Source organism: Aulonocara sp. 'chitande type north' Nkhata Bay, linkage group LG1, assembly GCF_057382095.1.
Source record: "Aulonocara sp. 'chitande type north' Nkhata Bay isolate Kocher_YH1m ecotype deep benthic linkage group LG1, A_spYH_male_GT1.1, whole genome shotgun sequence".
In the NCBI taxonomy this organism is placed as follows: Eukaryota; Metazoa; Chordata; class Actinopteri; order Cichliformes; family Cichlidae; genus Aulonocara; species Aulonocara sp. 'chitande type north' Nkhata Bay.
The window spans coordinates 28969626-28985565 of NC_141344.1; positions in this window are offsets into that span (position 1 = coordinate 28969626).

Below are 15940 nucleotides of genomic sequence, written 5' to 3' on the forward strand. Positions count from 1 at the left end.
GGGTTTCATTTTAGGGAATGTTTACTCCTCTGTCCTGAAATGGCTGAACCAAAAAAAGCCTGAAATAGTAAGACTGAAACAGAGATTAGATAAACACTGTAGAAGTAGAAGTTCTGCCTTATTGTTTCTTCACAACCCCTCAATTCTTCCCTCCCCCTCAGAATACCAACTAACTGTCATTTAGTAATAACACAACCTGCGTTTTATATTTCACTTGTTTTGCTGTATGGGACGTGAGCCGATCTCCTGCAACAACCCAAATATCATTTCACCAGCTCATCTCCCCGCCCTTGTGTTTCACATATCCCCTGGCAGTTTTTAATAGCTTAGATTGAGATTGCTTCTCACTGTGCTGTGAGCAGCAACTGCAGCAAGACTTTCTCACACTGTATGTTGTCTTTGGCTCCGGCACGCACGGTTCATTTCCTTTTGTCTTCTGCAGCACAACTGCTGCCAATATTCATATGAAATATTTCAAGAAAATGAGCTGCAGCAGAAACGAACCCCCCCCTCACCCCAACACACACTCACACACACCCCACTCTCTCTTTCTGCATGGGTGTGTATGCATGTAACACGTGAGTTTGGCTGCCCGGTGCTCTGTATTTGTATTTTCTATGAGGATAATGTACTGGTGCAATTCAGATGTTTGGGCTCAGTCACTTTGTCATCACAAATCGTCCCCTTCACTGCCACATAGCACACTACAGACTGCACACTGGTGCTGCATAAACTCAAACATAACCACAAAATAACTCAGAGGAATCCCTTCTCGTCTCCAAATGGATCATTTTCATTATGTGTACCTAGGCACTGCGTGAACTCATTTCCCTTAAATTTTGTTTCCACGGAAGAAGAAAAATTGAATTTCTGGGCTCATGAAATGTTGTAGTTGGTCTATTTCACGGTGAGGATGCCTCTTTCAAGGAAAAAGGCCCATGTGTAGGAGGAGAGGAGAAATGCGGGGATGACAGCATGAGTCATCCCTAAGAGTCCTGGGAGCTGAGTTTTAATAGCTGGTTTACGTAAACCAAATGTTTTTCAGCAATACTCAGTTGTGTGACCCTTGATTGAGAAAAGAGGACGTTACATCAGAAAAGCCCGCTACCCTAGTGTAATCAATATAAAAGAACTTGTATTAATGGAACCGTTAAACCCCAATCAAGAAAGTTTCACGCAAGCATGCACCGCATAGACCTGTTTCACTGCACCCATTTGGGTTTGTAGTAAAGTGGAAACACAGGTGTTACTAATCACCTTAATCAATGTTCTGTCCCTAAACACAACAGACCCTTAATTAAGGTGATTAGTAACACCTGTGTTTTTCCACTATTACTTGTCAAAATGGCAACTGAAAAAGTGCTTTGTACCAATACAGAGTTAGCTGAGAGAAACACCTTAACATCTCTTTGGTGAATAAAAAGGAATTCTTTCTTTGTGCTGTCCTAAGTAACTAAATTAGCCGTCATCATCTCTTCATATCACTAAGTAACACAGTATACAGGAAATGTCTGTTGTTTAATCCATACTCTTGCTAAATTAGGGGGGAAAGGACAAGTTGTTTTTATTGAGTGTGTGTGCTTGACTTTTCATTGACCCAGGTCAATGGTTTCCTGGAGGCTTCACTGATTGCTTGGCAACTTAAAAGTGAGGAGCTGAAAATTGATTAAACAGACATATGAGTAAATACAAAAGTAAAAGCTAAATACAGGAGTGTGCAAAATCTGATTTCTTTACATTTGGCAGACTTTTTTTGGTTCCAAACTGAATCCAAATCCCATTTCTTTAGATGAGCCTATGAAAATTGCCAAAGATAACGCAATCATACAATAGGCATGAAATTGTATTTTTGCACCAAAATGGTGATTCCCAAAGAGCTAGAAGCTTGGCAGTAACTTGGCAAATCTCAGCATGGTGTGCAGTGTGTTCTTAAAAAAGTTGAGGAAACTGGACAAGTGGAAGACAAAAGAAGTGGCACACCCAATGAACAGTATCTGGCAATGCTCTCCTTAAGAAATAAGAATAAATCAGCCAAAGACTTGACACAGGACCTGAATGAGAAACCTGAAATTTCATTTGATCCAATAACCGTTCACTGAAGCCTCATAAGAAGAAGTAAACAGGGATAAATTAGACAAGAACTAGAATGAAAATCAGAGGCAACAGGTTTGATAGAGTGATAGATACAAATGTAAAATATTTGTTTCAAATCCTTGATGAAAGTGTGCTTACGAGGAACAGTTTCCTGATGACTGCAAGGTCCCTAGTACAATTCTGGCTCAAGCTTTTGTTGACTGCCATATTGTTTCAAGTTTGCATCACCTTTCAATGAATTTCAAATGACAAACCCCAAAGCGCGAATTTTTCCTTTGTCCTTACTTTTAGGACAACAGCAGTATCCAAGCCTTCCACTCACAGCTCTTACAATGGCCATAAATGCTGTAGACAAAGCACAGATATAACCTTAGCTGCAGAGGCACTAGTTTTATTGGCTTTAAAAATATCCTCATCTAAACTATTCTTTTGGCTGCAATGCAATGTTTTCTCAAAATGCTGAAGAGCCGTATTAAATAAAGCGAGTTTACAAAGCTACTCAACATTAAATAATTACCTTTTGGCATTTGTATTTGCATACATTTATTTTTTAGGTTGTAGTTTGTGATGCCAGGTGTTCACATGCTGAATACTCAGAGATTTATTCAGGGTCTGCGGGGTACACTCAATAGTAGCAATGCAAGCTGTTCTAGTTTGCCTATCTTCCCTCCACGTGCGATTTATGCAGAGTCAGTGTCCCCCCACAAGAATCTGACCATCTTAGGGATGGAAAACATTCCCTGTTTCCTGCTGGTGGTTCACTGCCATCTGTAAGAGACACACACTTGCAGAGAGAACCATAAACACACCCCGTGCAAAAAGACAGACAAATACACTTTACTCCAGTTTTAATGTTATAACTTTATTTTAGGACATCAAGTATGAATGCATTCTTTGTTTGCAAAAGGAAGAACAGAGAGGAGGTGAGGAGGATGCCTGAGAAGGGGATTGTTACTGCTGATGAAGAAAGAGCAGTAACAGAAGAGAAAACAAAGAGCTGTGGCTTCAAGGCTTTTTTACCTTGTTGTGGCCTTGTTTCCTTGTTTCCAAGCATAAATCTCACTACTGTGAAAAAAAAAATTGTAATAATTTATCACTATGCTACCAACTGCAGGAGGCTTCATTTAAGTACTATGCATTTAAAACATTGGATTAACAAACACAATGACTGAGCCTGATGGGATTGTCAAATTGATGATTAAGTTGGGCACAACCTGAAAACAAGGAGCTGGAGTGGAGGTGGGTTACAAAGCTGCTTGCATATGTAATGCAAGATAATGTTCCATGTGAGGTTTACTCACTGGATGTCTAGAAGAGTATCTGCTTAGCTATCAGCTGATGCGGACTAAACATTGAGAGCAGCTGATTTGCAGCTGAGCCTCCTAATGCAATTACAAACAATAAAACTGCAAGAACATATCCTAATCCAGACTTTTGGGAGATTTGTGAATTGTACTGTAAATTACATGAATAAAGTCAGCACCAGTCACAAATGGATGAAAGACTGATTTCAGTTTATATACTGTAGTAAACTTTTACGAGAAGGTTCCCCTGAAACTTTGAGACCTCTGTTCAAAATCTTTAGCAGGAGTTCTCTTAAAAAGTGGGGAAAAAGACGTGAATTAGGGTGTACTATTAATTATGTCTTTTGAGGTCCTATAGAGACCACAGGTCCTCCGGAGCAAAGACAGAAAGTTATGATAAAGATTTACTGAAACATCCATCCTGCTGTTTGCTCAATTCCAAGCCTCTGCTTGAAAGACAGGGGAGAAGCGTGAGCTGCTGGCCAAAGCATGAGCGAATGACAGAGGAATGGAAAGCAAAAAGAGACCAACACTGGAGAAGTCGCCTTTTGAAGTTGGCCAACAAAACAGTTTTGATTCAAGTCTCCCACATCTGTCTGCTGCCTCGTGCAAAAATCCTGGAATCCCCCACCCCCTCATCATCACCGTGTCACACACACACACACACTCACTCACACAGAGACACACACGCATGCGCACAGACTCATTTCCAATGCACCGGCACAGATCATGAAAACAAACATTTTCAAGGAAGTTCTTTAGCCAAGTGGCAGATAAGCATGGCTGCTAACTGAACATGATCATGCACACCCTTGTAAGTCCATCTACACATGCACAGTTAGAGCACACACACACATGCACAGTTGGAGCAGAAGCTAATGACATGAACTGACATTGACCTAGTTTCCAGTGGGGCAATGATAAAGAGAGAGTGGAAAGATGAAGATTTGAAAGAGGTTAAGAAACTCCAGGGCATTTTGTGCTCGAGGACAAAGTGTGTTGCGCATGTGTGCATGTGTGTGTGCATATGTGTGCGATTCCACTCAGTAAGGCCTGCCAAGCTGCCATGCTAAGCCAGGGTAAAGAGCCTGTGAGCACAGGGAGGTAAAATCTCAGATTGAGGGCTGCTGAGGAGCGAGGCAGTCGCTGTGGGGGTTACGCACACACTCATCTATTCTACACAGACCCGAGCCAACAGCAACTCACTGTATACTCATTTAACAGAGACTCGTGGCTCTCTCTCTCTTTCTTTCACAGCACACCCTCACTGGTCCCTGACTTGTGGAAACAGGAAATAGAAACAGGCACAAAGGCGTCGGTCTCTATATTTTTTTGTGCATTTTGTTTGCAAATCTCACATGACTCACGTGTCTCCACCTCTGGGCTGCCTCTGGGGGAACATACATGTAGATTTTGGCATGGCAATAAGTGCTGCAACATGGCCCAGTCAGTGGGCCAAGTCTTGCTTTGCTTCCTTCCAGATCTGAACTCTGTGTGACTCTGATAACATTGAAACGAGGAACAATTTCATGCTCTCGTATTCTGGGCGCTTTTTATGACTTTAATTGTTCCATTAAGGCGCTTCAGGGTCTGGGAATGCTTTGTCATTTGAGCAATCTGTATGTGTGTGTGTGCAAAGTTAATGCCCTCAGGCTCATCAGCACTCAGGTTTATTCTGCAAAAGGACTTCAAGTTCAGGCTTTTATATTAATGCTCTGGATCTGAACTAAATCCACAGAACTTGAAGATTTTTTTACAAAAAGTTTATCATTTCCTTTTTCTGAGGAAACGTCTCGATATCGGTTCAAAGAACACACTCACACACATATGCACTAACAAAGGAAAGCTCAACATGTGCTTACACCATTTAAGGTAAAGTTCCTTTTGTTGGTCGAGCTGAATATTTAAATTACTCTAACAGTAAATCTTTCTGCAAGCGAAAACTCAAGGCCTCATGGGCTCATGTTGCGAGGTGGAGGGAGATCTCATGTCCAAGGGTGTCTGCATCTATTACTGGGGGTCATGTTCATAATCAGATGATTGAATAATGAATTACAGCTTGACACAGTGGAGATTTTGTGAAACGTACTGGACATTATTCAATTATTTTAATTATTGGGTTCAAGGGCTGTAAAAGTTATGCGGTTGTGGACCACAACCCTGACTTTTTTATTATTAATTATTAAACCGATGGTTTCCTGGATTAGTTTAATAACTTTTTTGGTCAGAGCAAGTGATAAATTGGTTACTTATCCATTTTGTGACATTATATTCTTTGTCTTAACGGTCACTTTTAAGATTTTTGTTGTTGTCTAGTCATCCACAGTGGCCATTATGTATTAAGTGGTTTCCACCAGGAATTAGGTCCACCAGGGTCTTTCTGTGTGGAGTTTGCATGTTCTCCCCGTGTTTGCATGGGTACTCCAGCTTCCTCCCACAGTCCAAAGACAATGCAGTTAGTGGGGTTAGGTTAAGTGGAAACTCTAAATTGCCCATAGGTGTGAATGTGAGTCCGAATAATTGTCTTTCTCTTTGTGTTGGCCCTGTGACAGACTGGCGACCTGTCCATGGTGTACCCTGCCTCTCGCCCTAAGACAGCTGGGATTGGCTCCCACGAACCTGAAGCGAACGGATGTTTGGAAGGCTGGGACCAAAAATGTCTCAGTATTACCATTTAAAACCTCCTGATCATATATCTATTCAAATGTTGAATGTCCAACCTTCTTTTTTTCTAACTGAAATATCATCGGTGTCTTTGAAGTCACTTAAAATTACTGCCTTTCACTGAAAGTGCCAAATTTCTTTTTATACCAGAGTAAAAATATGCTTTTATCCTGCTCAAGAGTCCAAGAGTAGAGGGTTATCTATAGACAAACATTTCCTTTGTTCAAATTATCAACACCAGTCTGATAAATTGACTGTCTTGTACAGTTACACTCCGCAGCTTTGCAAGCTAGGGGCCAGAGGTCAAATGGTGACCTCGCAAGTTTGACAACATGTGACCCTCACCAGGCCTCACAAGTCTGAAAGAATGGCATCACACACTAGGTCATTGTTGTTTTTGGTGAGTTGTTCTGGGTGAGGTCCGTGTGACTCAGAGAGAATCCACATGGGCATGAGCGAAGCAGGAAAACCGCATTTCTTGGTTGTAAAATTATTTAATTTCACCCTTGTGACAGCATTCATATTAAAAGATGATATCTGATTTTTTTTTTTGTTTGTTTGTTTGGACAGAGATGCATTCAGTCCCTGCCTGTTTACTGACTGTATCAAATGACGCAGATATCATTATTACATTTACCTTCTGCATAAAGTGTTCAGGAAAACACGGGGACAATATTTCAAGTGTGTTCATTTCCTGTTCTTTACCAAGAATTGTGGGAAGTTAAATGGCATGTAGGTTCTGTGATAACATCCAAAAGAGTTACCGAACAAAAGGCTTCGAGTGTTGCTGTTCTTTAGATATCCTATCAGTGTTTGTCGCTTTTCTCTCGGTTATTGGCAGAGCAGTTTATTTACCCATCAACCGCCAGTTGTTCCTCAGTCTCAGCCTGGCAAACAGTGCTGAAGGTGATTAGTGTGGGAGAGACCCTCCAAGTCTCTCTGAGAGGGCAGCACAGCCCCAAACAGTCCACTGCATACTTTGAGCATACAGTCATTTTCTTTTTACTACACCGAAATCTACAAGTGACAGGGTGCTGAAATCTGAGGGAGCAGCGCTGCAGTTGTTGTTATAGGCTGTTTATTACCAGCTATTTTCACTGATTTTTCAGACACATCTGTGTGAATATCATTAAAACAGACACTGAAATGCAAAAAGGTTTCACTCTTTGTATTTAGCTCTTGTGAATTTGCTTTATATTGCATATAAGATTAAATGGAGATACAGTTTTAGAAAACTATCCAGATCTATTTGACCAATCAGGGGAAAATGTGCTGGCATAGTATAGGATGAAGAGCTCTTGTAAAGACTGATAGCGCCACCTTGTGGTGTGAAATATCCAGTGAAACATGGATGCAGTGAAACATCCTTTTGTTTTCTTTCAGTAAAGAAGAAATAATTAGATATTATATGCAAAATTTTAAATAAAATGAAAAATCATAATGACTTTTAAGAAACACACATTGTGTAAAAATGTTGATTTCTTTATATTTTCCAAGTGGAAAGTAAGTTAATGGATTTATTGAAAGATCTGCAACTATACATGGAAATATAGTACATAAGGTAAAAACTTAGACAGCCGTTTTGTCGTTTCTTTAACCAGTCTTCAGGAATAGTTCTCCAGGCTTCTAGAAAGGCCTTCAAAGCTCTTCTCTGAATATGTAATAATGTGTTAAATAAATACGCTACAGTGTTTTTGATAATGCGATTAATGGTTTGATATTCACACCTTTTGACTAGGATCTGATGTTCTGGGGTTTTCTTTAAAGTTGGGCTCAATTCTGTCCACTTTAGTCCAAATCATTTGAGGCCACTTATTTGAAATGCAAGGGAATTTTTTTTCTCCATGTTTCTTTTTTATCTATCACAATCAAAAAGCTGGTAGTGTTTAAATTTAGTAAACTAATGAAACAGAGTAAAACTCCCAAGGCCAAACCTAATCATGTTCAATAAAACAGCCAGAATCTTTAAAATTGTTGCACAAAGTTGCAATTACCATGCTGATCCTAAACATGGAGTTTACGAAATAATAATAATACATTTTATTGGCTCTTGCTTTCAAGCTTCACCATGTGAGCTCAGCCCATGAAGTACAGAAGATGAATCATCCATAACATCAACTTTTCTTCTTCTTCTTTTACCTTCAGAACTGCTTTAATTCTTCATGGAACCGATTCAACAAGGTGCTGGAAAGATTCCTCAGGGAGTTTGATCCATATTGACCTGATAGGATGGCATGCCAATATGATTCAAAATCACTATATGTACATGTGGATGTGACGATTTGTCAGCTGCATATCCACAATGTGAATCTCCCAATCCACTAGAATCTCGGTGAGTCAGTGTGACAGGTTGAATGAGTATTGCATATAAAACTGTTTAGTTAATACTAATTCATATCAGTTGATATAAGGACGGAAATAATATAAGGACGGAAATAATGTAAATATGGTAAGAAAATGGTTAAGAGTTTATTATTTTTCATGTTATATTAATGGCTTTCATGTTACTTAAGAGAACTACAATCTATACATCAGTGATCGGCTAGTAAGCCTTTTCTGGGCTCGATTAGTAGTGTCTCTATTCTCCACTAGGGGGCTTTCGCGCGTTCTCCTCACTGCAATAAACTACTGCATGAGAGACGCAAGTCATAATCACTCTCGTGATTCTTTTCCCCCTGTTTTCAGGTAAAAGTGTTTAAAAGTTGATATATTTCCAATGTGTACACTGTTAAGATATTTAAGAGGTAACCGTTCATTGTTTTGTAAGCGTTAGAAGCATTACATTGCAGTTTTGTGCACATATACGTGGCGGTTTTGAGCTGTGTTTTGTACTGTGTAATGGCCATTGTGATAACGGCAGGAGCTAAGAACGCCGCGGTTGTCAGCCATTTTATCAGGAGGCCTGCTCAAGTATATGTATGATAAGCACTTTGGTGTTTCGGTTTATTGTTTGGTGTTTTTCTTCCACCATGTGACATTTAGCAGTACAGAATGTGAAACGTTTCTGCTCATTTTGACTGCAATAAACTACTGCATGAGAGACGCAAGTCATAATCACTCTCGTGATTCTTTTCCCCCTGTTTTCAGGGGTGTAACATTTGGAGGCACCGCTGGGATAGCTGCTTAGATGTCCGGTGTCCACAATCTGCACATCGTAGTCCAAGCCAGCTAAATCCCCCCACTACAACCCAGGCAGACTGCAGCGAGGAAAGTGTTGCTGTCGAGGCGAACTGGTAGCTGTGTTTTAGCGCATGTTTCCTGAGGCCAGCCAGAGATCATCAGGGGCTGCAAAAGCGACTCAGCTCAGCGTCACCCGTACATGCAAAATTCTTCCAGCCTACTGCCACAATGTCTTCGGTGGAGGAGCTGCGAGAAGAGGTTGTGCGTGAAATGCACACTCTGTCCAAAGACCAACTAGTGTCAATCTGCGAGTTCCTTGGCATTGCAGAGAAAATAGATGTTAGCAGAAAAACACGACTGTCACTGCTAACACACATCCAAATACACATTGAGAGAGAAGGTATAACAGTACTTGAGGATGAAGGAATGTCAGAACTGTTGTTGCTTAATGATAAGATTGCTGAAATAATGAAAGAGACAATTGTTGAGACTGAACCAAATGCAAATGAAGAGGGTGATTCAGGACACAGAGAGCAACCAAATACTGCAACCTCACTGGTAACAGAGACAGCTAATGCAGTTAACACAGCAATTATTTCTCACTCCCAAGGTAATCGCTTTGTCCCTAACTCATCTGTGTCAAGTACCCCCCAACGACCAAGCCCTTACTGGCAGAAAGATTTCAAAATATCAGGCCAGATTGGCGAACCAGGTCAAAAAGACAAACTGACATTTTCCAGTCTTGCTCACCAGATCGAAAATGGACTGAGCAGAGGTTACTCAGAGCTTGACATTGTAGATGCTGTCATCAGAGCTATCTTGCCAGGTCTACAACTACGCAGCTATTTGGAGGGAAAAGCTCAACTCACCCTTCCGACTCTACGCCGCATACTGCGCTCCCATTTCCAGGAGAAGAGCGCCACCGAACTGTATAAACAACTTGCCTCTGAGGTACAGACCCCAAAAGAGACTGCTCAAAGCTTCCTGATGAGAGTTTTGGATCTAAAGCAGAAAGTCTTATTTGCTTCCCAAGAATCTGAGTCAGGACTCAAATACGACCCAGCTTTAGTTCAGCGTATGTGTTTGCACACCATACTCACAGGCTTCCAGAGTGACAGTGTCAGGATAGATATGCAGCCACTCCTGTTAGACTCTAAGACACCTGATGAACTCCTGTTAGAGAGGTTAAATATGGCTTGTGCCAATGAGGCAGAAAGGAAAAACAAGAAGAGATGTTTAGCATCACAGACTGCTACAAGTGTGAGTGCAGTGCAGTCAGATGATGTGTCACCAGCTAAGAACCCTGTGAAAGAAGTTAAAGCTAAGATACCACCCGAGCTTTTAACTGAGTTAGCGGAGCTTAAGACAGGTGTAGCCTCCCTGAAAGGTCTCAGTGCAGAGATAGCTCAGATTAAAGAGACTCTACAGCAGCCGGTGGCTGGTCCTCAGTCATATGCCCCACCACCAGTTATGCAGTATGATAGGGACCAGCAGTATTATAGCTTCCAGGGCCCCCGTCAAAGGCCACCACCCCCTCAGTATCCTGTACAGCACTACACAGGTAGTCCAGCCCGCCGTGAGAGGAGGTGCCACATCTGCCAGCAGAATGGAGTCAACGAGCGCTGCACCCACTGCTACCTCTGTGGGAGTAGAGAACACTTTCAGGCCGGATGTAGAAGCAGAGGTATGAGACCATATAAAGAGAAACATTTAAACCAGCAATGGTTACCACCGAGGGACGAGTGTTAACCATGCCCATCATCCACAAGTCCCAACATTGCTCCAACTGTAAACAAGAAAAGTCAGGCATGAGACAGTGTTCAGCATGTAAAAACGCACTTTATTGTTCAAGAACATGCCAGAAACAACACTGGAGACAACATAAGAGACAATGCACTGGCTTAAAGACTAAGAAAGAAAATGAGACTGTCCAGGTACCACTGTCGCCAGCTCATGTAAATTATTCCCCTCACAAAGTCACATCTCTGGTGGGCAGGCAATGTCTGGTTGAGTGTTTTCTGGACGGCCACAGGCTTCAAGCTCTATGGGACTCAGGCTCACAGGTATCAATCATCGATGAGAAGTGGAAAAAGGACTATCTGCCACACACAGAGCTGAGAGATGTAGCAGATATTATGGACACATCTGAACTCACCCTGACCGCAGCAAATGGGACCAACATGCCATATCTTGGGTGGGTTGAGACAACCTTCCAACTTGTTTCCGGAACTGAACAAACTGAGAAATTGACCATCCCCATGTTGGTAATGAAAGGCTTTCAGCTCACATGCCCTATTATAGGCTACAATGTAATTGAATACATTGTGAATAAGACTGACCAAGCTAAACTGTACAGCACAGTGAGAAAAGCATTTCCCAGCCTCAAAAGACACAAGGTGAAAGCTTTTATACAGGCTGTTAGTGCAGATGCAGTTGACGAGTACAAAGTGATGACAAAGAAAGACTGTATTACTGTACCAAAAAAAAGCCACATGCATGTTGAGGGTCGTATAGCAGCAGGGCCATTTAAACAAGATATGGTCATGATATTTGAGCCAGACTTAAACCCCCAGTGGCCAGACAATCTTGAGTTTTTTGACACTTTGGTTAAAGTTAAGAAGGGTACTTTACCTGTCATAACACTAGGTGTCTCTAACCCAACTGACCATGAAATTGTCATTCCAGGCCGTACATTAGTTGGCTCGGTTCAGACTATTACAGCTGTTTTACCTGCCCAGGTGTTTGAAAAAGCCACATCTGTAGCTACTGTTAACCAGACAAATACACAAGCCCAGTGTAGCGCTAGCGAAGAGTGGGACCCACCTGTAGATCTTAGCCACCTGGGTGAAGAGCAGAGAGTATTAGCAAAACAGATGCTCAGAGAGGAATGCCAGTCTTTCTCTAAAACAGACAATGATATAGGCTGTATTGAAAAACTGAAAATGACCATATCACTCAAAGACAACGAACCAGTCAAACGAACATACCTGTCTGTGCCACGGCCGCTCTACCAAGAGATGAAAAGTTACCTGCATGATTTAATAGCACAAGGCTGGGTCAGGAAGTCAGACTCGTCATACTCCTCACCAGTTGTTTGTGTTAGAAAAAAAGATGGTACTTTAAGACTGTGCATAGACTACAGAGACCTGAATCGGAAAACCCATCCTGATCGCCAGCCCATCCCACGCGTCCAGGACATTATGGACAGTTTGGGTGGAAACTCCTGGTTTTCGCTTTTAGATCAGGGGAAAGCGTACCACCAGGGGTTCATGTCAGAAGAAAGTCGTCCACTCACTGCTTTTGTGACCCCCTGGGGATTATATGAGTGGATTCGCATCCCCTTTGGACTTATGAATGCCCCTGCAGCATTTCAGCGCTGTATGGAAGAGTGCCTGGATGGGCTGCGCGACAACATCTGCATCCCCTATCTGGATGACACATTAGTTTACAGCAAAACGTTCAAAGATCACTTGGAGGACGTGAGAAAAGTGCTCCAGAGATTGAGAGGCTTTGGTATAAAGCTTAAGCCAAGTAAGTGTGACATGTTTAAGTCTGAGGTGCGCTATTTGGGCAGAATAGTGTCTGCAGAGGGCAGTAAAGTGGATCCTGCAGATTTTGAAGCAGTCAAAGCACTCAAAGGTATAAAACCACAAAATGTTGGTCAGCTCAGAAAAATGTTAGGCCTTCTCTCCTACTACAGACAATACATAAAAGACTTCTCCAGAAAAGCAGGTTGTTTGTATGAACTGTTAAAAGCTGACAAAACCACAGAGAACTCAGACACCACAAAAGGGACAAGGGCAAGACCAAAGAGAACCAGTCAAGTTGTGCCCTCCTCAAAACAAATCGTGTGGACTGACCAGCATCAACGTGCGCTTGAGGAACTAATAGACTGTTTGCTCCACCCACCAGTGCTGGGGTTCCCAGATTTCACACAGCCGTTCATCGTACACACAGACGCCTCACACAAAGGGCTAGGCGCAGTGTTGTACCAGAGACAAGATGGTAAGCTGCGAGTTATTGCTTATGGCTCCCGTACTCTAACAGCGGCTGAAAAAAACTACCACTTCCATGCAGGAAAACTAGAATTTTTAGCATTGAAGTGGGCTATCACTGACAAATTCAGAGACTATTTGTACTATGCCCCAACATTTACTGTCTATAGCGATAACAACCCGCTAACGTACATTCTGTCAACAGCCAAACTGAATGCCACCACATCAAGATGGGTCGCTGAGCTCGCTGATTTTCACTTCACCATTAAGTACAAACCAGGGAAGGAAAACAGTGATGCAGATGCTTTATCAAGAATGCCACTTGATGTCGAAACCTTGATGAGAGACTGCTCTGAGGAAGTGCCACCGGACACTATTGCAGCTGCTATCCAGGCCATTGAGGTACAGAAAGACACACCTGCCGCATGGACACTCTCAGCTGCAGCAATGTCAGTCACAGCAGACGGTGAGCCAGCAGAAGCAACATTCACACCCATACCAAAAGAACAGCTTAATGAAGCGCAAAAGTCTGATCCTGTTATAAGCCCTGTATTACAGTGTAAACAGACAGATTCAAAACCACTGCCCAAAGAGCTAAGAACATTTGACCCTAAGACAAAATGCTTGTTCAGAGAGTGGGGCAAGTTAAGACTAGATAACAATGGCATCTTGTACAGGCTCACTTCTGCCCGGAAACAGCTAGTCCTGCCAGATCAGTTCAAAAAGACTGTACTTGAAGAGCTGCACAATAATATGGGCCATCAAGGTGTTGATCGCACAGTGTCTTTGATACGTGAACGCTTCTTTTGGCCACACATGCAGGCAGACATCGAGCATTATGTGACCAACGTTTGTTCCTGTGTAAAGCAGAAAAAGCCCAGCCATGAAACAAGAGCTCCTTTAACAAACATTGTAACTACGCAGCCCTTTGAGCTGGTGTGTATAGACTTTCTCCATCTTGAAAAATGCAAAGGCGGTTATGAATATATTCTAGTGATAACTGACCACTTCACACGTTTTGCCCAAGCCTATGCCACCACCTCAAAGTCAGGCAAAACTGCTGCAAACCTGATATTCAATGACTATGCCCTAAAGTTTGGCTTCCCCTGTCGCATTCACCATGACCAAGGAGGTGAATTTGAAAATCAGCTATTCAGTCAGCTCAAGAAACTGTGTGGCATGGCCGGTTCTAGGACAACACCCTATCACCCAATGGGGAACGGTCAAGTTGAACGTATGAACAGGACATTGTTGCAAATGCTTAGAACGCTAACTGAAACACAAAAGTCAAACTGGAAGGAATCTATCAACAAGTTAATGTATGCATATAATTGCACACGTTGTGAAGTCACTGGCTACTCCCCATTTTACCTACTGTTTGGACGGTCACCCAGGCTACCAGTAGATATGCTCTTTGGACTGTACTCAGAAACAGATTTTAGTGACCACAGAGACTATGTTGAAAAATGGAGAAAGGGCATGGAACAAGCATACTCTATAGCAAATGAGAATGCAAAGAAAGCTGCTGAAAAGGGCAAAAGACACTACGACACAAAAGTAAGGAGTTCTGTGTTACAACCTGGCGAGAGAGTTCTGGTCAAAAACCTGACACCTAGAGGAGGCCCAGGGAAACTGAGAGACTATTGGGAGGACACTGTTCACACAGTAGTCAGACAAATGGGGCCTGACCTCCCTATCTATGAGATAAGACCGGAGAGAGGCAGAGGGCGCTCTAGAGTGCTTCACAGAAACTTGCTTATGTCATGTGACCACTTACCTTTTGAAAAAGTGCCTGAAAAAGATAATCGTACAAGACATGAACAGAAAAAGACTGATAAACCTGTCGCTGTTGTGCCAGACTCTGATGATGAGGGCAGTGTTGATGAATACCGCTGTCATTACACACCACCTCAACCTGTGTCCCAGCCATCAGAACAAGAACTTCTCACAGCAACGTCTCAGCCCGCAGCTTCAGTCCCTGCTCTTGCACCAACACCAGAGCCCCTTGCTGGAGACCATCTGGAGGCGCCTGACCCAGCTGCCGTGGAGACAACTTGTGAGGAGGCAGAGCCCACTGCAGGTGACATACCTGCCCCTCCTCCACCTGTGGTACTCGAGAGACTTGAGGAGGAGACACCTCAGCGGCCACAGCGAGAGAGACACCCGCCAAGACGGATGACGTATGACCAACTGGGCACCCCATCTTGCTACAGTGTTCAGCCAGCACCGCAACTGCTTCCTGTGTACCCGGGCCTGGTTCCATGGTTTCCAGCTGTGCAGTCATACTGCACCCAGCCCATTGGTTTGTATGGACTCCAGCAAATGTAAGTTGACACTTTTTCACTGATGACTTGAGAACTGTACTTACAGACTGTCATCAAGAAAAAGACATGAACTTTTCCCCATCTGTGGATTATAACCATAGACAATAGACTTTGTGAAGACTCACATATGGACTGGTTATAGACTTTGTCTTCATTCACCAGTGATGGACTGTGGTGAAACAGGTGTTAAACCTACAGAATTGAGGACATTGGTTCACTCTACTGTTGATGTCCTGACTACAAGAGAATATAGACTGAAAAGCATCTTGTTGGTATAATGTCGGGACGACATTTTTTGAGTGGGGGAGAGTGTGACAGGTTGAATGAGTATTGCATATAAAACTGTTTAGTTAATACTAATTCATATCAGTTGATATAAGGACGGAAATAATATAAGGACGGAAATAATGTAAATATGGTAAGAAAATGGTTAAGAGTT